The sequence below is a fragment of the Galeopterus variegatus genome, unplaced genomic scaffold (genome assembly GCF_000696425.1).
Source record: "Galeopterus variegatus unplaced genomic scaffold, G_variegatus-3.0.2 Scaffold1285, whole genome shotgun sequence".
NCBI lineage: Eukaryota > Metazoa > Chordata > Mammalia > Dermoptera > Cynocephalidae > Galeopterus > Galeopterus variegatus.
This window is the reverse complement of record NW_007727396.1, coordinates 59,712-67,807: the sequence shown is the minus strand read 5'-3', so window position 1 is coordinate 67,807 and position 8,096 is coordinate 59,712. Positions and strand designations below refer to the sequence as shown.

Below are 8,096 nucleotides of genomic sequence, written 5' to 3'. Positions count from 1 at the left end.
GATGACAGATGAGAGTGCGTAATAACTTCGTATAGCATACATTATAAGAAGTTATACGATGGAGTTATTGAATCCGTATTTAAAGGAGAATATGTGCTCATTTGGAGTTTGGTGCTTATCAATGTCAATGCCATCCAATGTAATAGCCACCAGCCACATGTGACTGTTGGTGTTAAATTTTAATTAAAGTGAAATAAATTTTAAAATTCAGTTCCTAAGTCACACTAGCCTCATTTCAAGTGCTCAATAGCCCCATGGGGCTACTGGGTACTGTATGCACAGCACAGAATAACATTTCTATCATCGCAGAAAGTTTTATCAGACAGCACAGATCTAACATAAATTTGCCTTTTGGCTCATTCTGTGATGTCAGATAAAGCTTCTGAAATTCCTGACAAGTTTCTAAAGCTGTGTTATGGAATTAATTATTGGAATTGTCTGAACTTCACCCAAAAAGGTGAAAAGCATCAGGTTGGAAATAGTTTGGTTGATTGTTACTTTCTGTCCAACCTAATACTGAGGCCCTAAGAAATTCCACAGTGAATTTCTGCAGGGACACACAGAGGAAAAGGCATAGGGGTAACTTAGAAAACCTAGGTCCTATAATAGTAATAATGGCGACCACTTACTGGATGTTACCTAATGACAGACACTGTGCTAAATGCACACTCATTTAATCCTCACAATACCTCTATTTTGCAGATGAAGCAGCTGAAGTTTAGAGGTGTAAGGTCGCACAGCTAGTAAGTAGGAAAGCCCGAATTTAACACCAGGTGTGTCTATTCCCTCGTGCTAAACAGCTCTGTGCCCTTTAGTTCTTCACTTTCCTCATCTGGAAATCTAAAATAATTAAATTAGAAAATCTCTAAATTGCCGTTTCTCAAACTCTATGTTTTAAGTTATAATACCACCTATATTCCCCAGCTAATGAAATATGCAGGGTTTGGAAGAGCAGCTTGCTACCTATTTTTACCCCAAAATATGCTTTCCCCTGTCCATGCCTCTGTCCTGAGACCTTCACTGGTTTCCCATTATCTAAAGTGGTTTCAACTATTTGATTATCACATGCCACATATAACCCTGAACCAGATGACGAACTCTTGTGGCAAGGAGTGATTCACTCCAGTAGGTAATCCTTAAAAACAAACTAGCACCACAAACTCCTGGTGCACAGTACATGCTCCATGGACATTTATGGAATTAAGCTGAAGTGGACTGCAAGGAAAATGTGAATCAACCGATGTGAAATATTATAGATACTACTCAGAAAACGGGGCTGTCAAGGAAAACTCTCAGTGGAGAAGACGGAGTCGGGAGCTGCAGACAAATTCTGACCGGCAGAAACCTGTAGTGGGACAACGTTAGGGACGATGGCGGTGACGTCCACACGAGGCGGACCACACGCCACCCGCCACCCTGGGAGAGGTTGACAACCCCACCCACCCAGGTACTGCCGCTGCCACCCCGCTCCAGGTCTCCTCTGCGTCTCCGCCCCGCCCCTCTCCTCTCCGGAGGCCCTGCTGCGGCTGCGCAGTGGCGCGCACGTAGGCGGAGCGGCGCGCGCCACGGTCAGCTGACTGCTTGGCTGGCACGTGACTTGCTCCGTGGGCGCTGGGTCGAGGAGACCGTGAGGCCTGAGCTTAGGTCGGGGAGGGATGGAGCGCTGAGCCGTTAACGTCTGCCAGGTTGTCTGCCTCCGCATACTTGTTACTGCTGCCACTTCCTCGTTTGACACCTTCCTGGGTCAGTGAGCGATGGCTGTCCCGGATGGGGAGTCCTGGCCTGGCCGAAGCGTGCGCTGCGGTCGCCGCCTGGGAGGGATGGGGGCAGGCGCGGGGGCCGTGGCCGTGGCGTGGGAATTGGAGCTGACCGGGTGGCTGTGTTTGCTTACTGGGCGCCGGTTCACTGCAACCCTGGGCCTAGGTTCCGTCTCTAAGGAAGAGCAAGGAGAGAAAAAGAGAAAGGGCCCTAGAGGGTACTGAATGGCAGAGTCAGGAAGGAGAGACACAGCAGGTCCTGGACTTTTCTTTTTGGGGGGTGGTCACAGCGAATCCACGCCGCCTGCTTGAGGGGGATGAAATGTGACAGAGTGGCCCAGGTGAGGATCTGGAGTGGTGTGTGTGAGGTCACAGCTAGCTCAAGAGCCTTTACTGGGTGTATGCTGTGTGTGTGAGTAGGGGCATAGCAGTTTAAAGGGCCCAGGATTCCCTCACTGCAGGCAGCGGATCCTCACAGAGGACGCAGGGTCCTGCTAGGCAGGGGGAAGTACAAAAATCCGGGGAACTCAAACCATTTTTTATTAGAATGGGGGAAGGGTAGGCAAAAAACAAAACAAAAAAACCCTGAAAGGGAACTTGGGGGCGGGGGGAGTCACATAAGGCAAATTGAATCATCTAAGAAACAGGAGTAAGGGGAAGCTGATATTCTTTTTAGAGGAAAAATCTGGTGTGTTAGGAAAAATCAAATATTTCAATGAGAGCTCAGTACTTAGCACTCCTGTGGGAGAGGAGAAGTGGGATGTAAACAGTTGAGCCTTAGGAGTTTGTGTCAGTTTTGGGGGGAAGAAGTCACACAACACATTTTTTTTTTTTTTTTTTAAAAGATGACCAGTAAGGGGATCTTAACCCTTGACTTGGTGTTGTCAGCACCGCACCCTCCCAAGTGAGCCATGGGCCGGCCCTGTAATGTCTTTACTGAAATGTGGTTAGTCACAGGGAGGAATCAACTACTCTTCATGTTTATTTCGTTCTCACAGGTCTTTCGAGGTGGTAGATGAAAATACTATATTCCTTGAATAGATAGTCACCTATCCAGACCCTTGGAACTAGAAAGGTGAAGTGATTTTTCTAAGTCTGGCATAACTTCCACGGTTTTCTGACTGCTGATGTATGTATTGTTCCTGCTGATTACCTACACATTACTTACCACAATCACATCTAGAGAGAAGGGTGATTTTTTTGAAGTGTGTTTTAATCTTTAATTCAGCACTTCTGGTAAACTTTTTCTAGTAGGAGTGCTTCAAGGGATTTGGCAGTGGTGGTCTATGCTTTTGAAACTGGTTCTCTATAAGCTTGGGTAAAGCTATTCAATTTACTGTTCAGCTGGAGGAGATAATGAGCAGCCAGGTGAACTGAAAGTGCTCAGGTTGTTGTCAATCACGGTTCTTTGGCAACGAACAAGTCTCAAATTGTGCTGAAGACTGAGCCTCAGGGTTGTGTCTCAGAACTCCCGGATCTTTTACTCTTGGTATACCTTGCAGGGACTAGATAAAATCTAAAGAAACCATACTTGGGATCTAACTAAATGCTGAGAGCTAGGTGGTTAGTGTAATTCTGCTTTTAAAACTGGGCAGGAAATACTCATTTTTAGTTTTTGGTATATTAGCCTTAGGAGCCTCATTGACATGAGATTTTACAAACTGAAAAATTTCGAGGCTTCAGAAATCTGATTCTGTGATTATTTCCACAACTTGTGAAATAATTCCATTGGCCAAAAAGCAAAATTGAAATGCCAAAATAAACCTTTGCAAAAGGGTCTCCTGGTAGTTCACCAGTCTCTAAGCACACACACGATTCTTTTGAACATGATCTTTCGAACATGATTCTGCTTAGGAGTAACTACAGTTTTGACTAAGTACCTCCTAGTTAAGTTTTGTTTTTGTACATATTCTCATCTATCTGCAAGATACATCTTTTTCACCTTTTGGATGTGGAATTCTATATCATTTTAGTTATACATTAATTCATGTTAGATTTCTATTTCATCAGTGTTTTTCAGACATAGTAGAAACTATTAGCATAGTGCCCTTGGAAAGAGCTCAGGCAGTGAGCCAGGGCAGTTTAAAATTTCCTATTGACAACTGATCCTTGGAACTGGAAATTTCAAACTATATTCTTGATAATGAAACAAAATTCTTTTCCAGTGGGAAATCTACTTGCAACATTATATCACTGTGCAAATGTGCTATACATATATTGAGTTCAAAAATGAGCCAGGTAGTCAGTAGAGGAGAGGTGATTTGATTACATCAGGGAGTGAAATGTGGAGCATTAGCTGTACAGTATATCTAAAATGAGGGGTGTGTGTGTGTGTGTGTGAATTTGAAAATAAAATGCCAGATAAATGCAAAAATGCATTTTTTTTTTTTCCTTTTTTGTCTTTTTTCGTGACCGGCAACGGATCGCAACCCTCAGTGTCACGCCCGTACCAGGCCGGGACCGGCCACGGGATCGCAACCCTCGGTGTTGCTCCCGCCTCTTGCTCAGCCAGTGAGCGGCCGGTCTGTATGTGGGATCCGAACCCTCGGCGGGAGCGCCACCGTGCTTCCCAAGTGGCGCACTATAGCAGTGCGCCACCGGGCCGGCCCCAAAAATGGTGTTTTATAGAAAGAAATTCATGTGTCTTCTAAGGTATTTTAAGCAGACTTCCGATGAATAAGAAGTTGTTTGTAAATTAAGCTGATTAACAGATGGATTAACTTTACCATGAAAGATTTTCTTTTTGAACCAGCCTGTGGTTTAGTGTTTCTGCATGAGTGTTATGGGCATTTTGGACAAGACTATCCTTTGTTTAGCCCCCATCCACTAAATGCTGATTAGTGACCCCCACTTTGGGACAACCCAAAAATACTCCTATACATTTCCAAACTTCTGGAGGAAACAGGTACCATTTGGTTGCAAAACATGCATGTGGTGCCATCATTTTTTTGTTGGACAAATATGGATGTTTGGGATACAGAGGTTAAGAGTAGTAGTTTAATAAATGAGCATATAATTGCATTCAAGTAATTAAAATTCAGTTTTTGATGTTTTAATGTAACTCCTTCAGTATAAAACTGCAGAAACTATTCTAATATTTCTTTGAGGAACTGGTCTGTTGCGAAAACTGTAGAAATAACTCAAAATAGGCTCCCCTTAGTCCAAGTGAAGTGTAGTAACTAACTCTGACCTTGGGCAAATAATTTCATTAACTGTTTCTTCATCTGTAAGTGGGGGTGGTGATAATATCTACTTTGAAGGAATTATGTACAAAGTTGCTTAGCATATCCAAGTGCTCATCCCTGGGCACAGCACATAGTGCACATTCAGTGAGTGGGTAGTCTTTACCTGTAAACGGAATCTCAAGCTTAATAGAGTCATGAATTGGAGAAAACTAACTTATTTTAAGTCTTTAACTTGAATTTCAGGCTACAATACATTGTTTTAGAAATATCAGCAGCTTCTAGCAGGTTTATAAATTACCAGTCCCAAAGAAAAGGGAAGTAACATGTTGGAAGCCTTGAGTGTAGATTGAGGGAATCCCCTGGCATGGAAGGAATTATTTGCTCCCTGGTCACCGCTGAGTTTCCTGTGCAGAGAGGGAGCCTCTGGGAGCCAGGAAGGTTCTGATGATTACTTTTAGTATTAGGTGTACTACAGTGCACTATTGGCCATGTCTGCCAGTTTAGCCAGTGTTACCAGAAATTACTAGAAAATTTACAGCATTGTATTATGTGTTGTTACCTCCCACCCATCCCAAACATGTTTTCAGTTTTTATGATAGACATCTGTGTGAAAGTAAGGCTTTGCATAAAAGCAACTTCTCACCAACTATGGAATTAAAAAGATGGTGGTTGCTTATAAAATATATCTATTAAAGATGAAATTGCCTTTCATATTTAAGTATATTTATGGTACAAAATTCAGGTAGTCTTTAATACGATTATAGAGCATTCGTAAGTATTGTTTCAGTTGAAAACAAAACATGCAAAAGTTAAGATTTATTTAATGAAGGTGTATGTTCTGACGGTTTTAAAATCTCATTACATGTGAATCACGGAAATATTTCTTGGAAGGTAAAATCCCCTCTTTAGTTATTGGAAACATTTAAACAAGTTATGAGTAAGTCCCTCCCAGAGTCCCAGTTAAGATGCTTCTGTTTTAAAGGATAGAATTTTTGTGTTCAAAGAGGAAACAGTTATCCTTTTAATTTGTATTGTGTTAATGATTTCTAGGGTAGGATGGGGCAATTTTTTTAAATGAATGGATTGTGGTAAATGTTTCATATTGATCAAATCTGTTAGAAGTTGATGTGCACATTTGGAAGGCAATGTGATATTTCACTGATATCTGAGGTATGCCTTCTTTTGCTTGTTGAAATAAGCCATTGAAATAGTAAACTTGGTATTTTCAAGAACTGAAAAGGCAGTTTTCATGCAGACCACCTTCCAGGCTTAATTTATTGTGAAATTTAATTTACTATGAAATGTGATTGCATTTGAGAGACTCCAGTATTGGTTTCTTGAAAGCATTAAAATCAGTTAAGTGTACTTACTGGAGTGCTGTACTGTTTTCTGTGGTTGCCCCTGTAAGGCTCATACCTTCCGTTCACAAAAGTAGTGCTAGCAGATCTGTTCAGGCTATCGCCCCCACCTTTTGTGTTGTCGTGATAGTTATTGCTTTATTGTTTTTATTTTACTTTCAAATCAATTGTGGTAAGAAAATAGTTCACACGGGGCTGGCCCGTGGCTCACTCGGGAGAGTGCGGTGCTGATAGCGCCAAGGCCCCGAGTTCGGATCCCATATAGGGATGGCCGGTTCGCTCACTGGCTGAACGTGGTGCTGACAACACCAAGTCAAGGGTTAAGATCCCCTTACCGGTCATCTTTAAAAAAAAAAAAAAAAAAAAAGAAAGAAAATAGTTCACAGCCTTTGAACTCCCAGAAGTGGGAGATAGAGTAAATAAACAGTGCCAGAACTTTGGACTTAGGTTTACCTGTCTTTTCTCCTTTCCTCCCACTTTTCCTTCCTTCCATTTTGAAAAATAATTGTTACTGCATTTTTTTTTAAAGCAGTGTACTTATTGCAGCCAAACAAGGTAGAAGTGTTTAAAATTTTTTTTTTTTTTTTTTTTTTTTTAAAAAAGACTGGTAAAGGGATCTTAACCCTTGACTTGGTGTTGTCAGCACCACGCTCAACCAGTGAGCTAACCGGCCATCCCTATATGGGATCCGAACCCGTGGCCTTGGTGTTACCAGCACCGCACTCTACTGAGTGAGCCACAGGCCGGCCCCAGAAGTGTTTAAAAATTTGACTAGGGTTTCTCTTGTGTGTCTACTATATTCTGCTGAGATTTTTTCTGTCTTGGCAGAGGTTTTTTCTATCTGCTTGAAGTCTCCCTCTGACCCCTCCGTATACATACATAGACCTACTTACTTACATAGACCTGTCACCCCATCCCTGATTGTAAGTTCCTTGAGGACAGGAACTACATTTTGTTTTACTTCTCAGAGCCTAACACAAATCTGGGGACTTAAGTATGCAAAACATTTCGTGAGGTAAATAATATGATCCTAAATTGAAAACATATACAGTCAAATAAGAAATATGTGACAAAACACAAAATAGATGTCTCCCATACTGCAGTTAATTATTTGGGTTTAAATGGTTTTCTGTGTTGAGGGGGAGGTAGTTGGAATTACATTAATGGGTTTGGTGCATGGATGGACTTAGTTGGGAAAATTATTTTGTTAAGGGTAGCTTGAGTTTGTTAAATGGGGAGAGAAAAGTTGTTTTGTGCAAATGGACTATCTGAGCAGATGCAAAGTAGGAAAGAGAACTAAGTGAAGGTCTGAGGTCAAGATGTTTAAAGAGACTTCAGGAAGATTGTGAGGATAAGGCAGAAAAACTCTGATAAGGACACTATTAGTGATGACAGTGAAGATCGACAGATTTGAGTTTTATTTACAAGAAAGAAGCAGGACTGGGGCAAATGATTTTGTGAGTTATTCAGCTTTCTGTCACCAAGAGAGGAAAAACTTTTTGAGGAAAAGTCTTGGAAATTAATCGGCTCTACACTGTAGTAACAAAGCTACCTGTTATTTGTACTTAGGGCATTTACAGTCCTTTATATTCTATCCTTTTTAAATTGTACATTTCTTGAGCAAAGCGAGAGTTTACCCACATTTCATTATATTCTATATTACTATTGACTTCTTTTTTAAGTTTGTAAGTTGACATTGAAAGCTTGCAAAAAGTGCGTTGATGTGTTTGAGATTTCTAAACTCCACACAGCAAAAATCATTTTTGTATTACAGAACTAACAATACTGTTTGTTTC

General features: G+C 41.4%; 1 protein-coding gene across 2 annotated transcripts in view; it reads left to right on the top strand.

Annotated features, from left to right (window-relative positions):
* The first annotated feature begins 1,589 nt into the window (after nucleotides 1–1,589).
* ATP6V1C1 (ATPase, H+ transporting, lysosomal 42kDa, V1 subunit C1) overlaps nucleotides 1,590–8,096 on the top strand; it is a 45,101-nt gene continuing 38,594 nt past the window's right edge. For both annotated transcript variants that reach the window (XM_008576087.1, XM_008576088.1), the window contains exon 1: nucleotides 1,590–1,743. The gene's annotated coding sequence lies outside the window, so the exon portion shown is untranslated. The remainder of the gene's footprint in view (nucleotides 1,744–8,096) is intronic.